Below are 1,737 nucleotides of genomic sequence, written 5' to 3' on the forward strand. Positions count from 1 at the left end.
TAAAAATACGCTAATGGTAATATAACAACTAATCTCTATGATGAACGTGATGAATTTGACTTTTTAGCGTCATGTTCCCTTACTTATGCAGCAATATACCTTAATCACGTGCGTACAAAGCGTATATCTCTCATTTGATTCGATACGCAAAAACATGCTCTACATATCTACAATTTCTAAAACGAGGTTAATTATTGACAAACAAGTTGATGAAACAAGAATATCAGCAGGCTCGTTTAAAGTCATCATTTTGTAAGTTCTATGGTCGATACAATGACCTTGTTAGCAAATACAATTTATCATTGAGTCAAATGTTGACTGACGTTTTTCATACTAATTGTAAGTCCATTATTTACACACTGAACTGACGACGGATTTTCCCATTATTTTCCGATCATGACAAGAAGCACACAGCGGATGTGACCGGACGGCAGGGGATGCTCACTCCTCCAAGGCACCTGATCCCACCTCTTTTGAGGTCCGTGTTTGCTCTGCTCCTTTTTGTATTTGTCTTTTGGACTTTTGAGCTTGAGTACTGTTCGTTATCTCCATATATTTAATTCAAAGCAAAACTTTCGCTATAAGCAAGCTTGATGCAAGTACATGTACATGTACATTCAAAACACGTGAAAAACATTCTGTGTTTATTGGAGAAAACGCTTATCAATTTGTTGAAAGAGAAAAATAGCAACAGCTATATTTAGTATACTGAGTACTCTCTAAAAAATTGATCTATTTTTACTGAAATGAGGTGAAGTTAACGAATATTGATCGATCTGCTAAAAACTAGTAACAATTTAATCTGTTAAGAGGACATATACACGTGGATCAGATATTGTAGAGATGGGATCAGGTGCCTAGGAGGAGTAAGCTAGCTCATAGTCGATCAGTCATACTTGCATTGGGCCATCTGTATTGATCGAGGTGACGGAACATGTCATTGTCAAATTTAGTACAAAAATTATCTTTCAATCAGTGTGAAACAAGTCAGCCAAAATACCACTCAGTTACAGCTAAAAATAGTTAATAAGGCCATTATAACAGCTTTAGCTGACTTCTAACGAGGACTGGTTATTATAGTCCTTGTAACATCGCCATCTCCGTTAGTTGCTTGCCTCAGTTATAAAAATAACTAACTGAATGTCAAGTTGTTTGCCATGGCACATGTTTTCTAGTTTTTTCATAAATCCTCTTCATAGGATTATAAAGGTCAGCTAATAAAGGAGTGGAAATAATATTTTCAGAACACAGGCATTCTAAAATTAAATATCTAAACTCTTTTTCAAGATATGATAGAGGTGATGAATCCAACCGTGAACTTCACTGACTTTTGATACTCCTGTCACCTGCATATTGGGTGAATATCTTTTAGTTAATTCGATACGCAAGAGCATGCTCTACGTATGAATTAATGACAAACAAATAAATGAAACAAGAATGCATACAGTCTCGTCCAAAGTAATCATTTTGCAAGCTCTATGGTCGATACAATGTCCTTATCAGCAAATTTATCATAAGCTCTAAACTTGTAGCCCCATTTTTTCAATACAAACAATATATAATGTATTGTCCACACGCACTGAAATGAGCTCCTGCATATTTTATCTCAAAACTTTAGGAAATAACATCAAAGCATCCTCATAACTCGAAGATTTACGAGTAATGCAAACAAACTGACAACGTTTCAGTATATAATGAAGGAATATCAGCATATGAAGAAAAAAGAGCATCAGCGAA

The sequence above is a fragment of the Saccostrea cucullata genome, unplaced genomic scaffold, assembly GCF_032062105.1.
Source record: "Saccostrea cucullata isolate Sc308-1 unplaced genomic scaffold, CSIRO_AGI_Scuc_v1 ctg9418, whole genome shotgun sequence".
Taxonomy (NCBI): domain Eukaryota; kingdom Metazoa; phylum Mollusca; class Bivalvia; order Ostreida; family Ostreidae; genus Saccostrea; species Saccostrea cuccullata.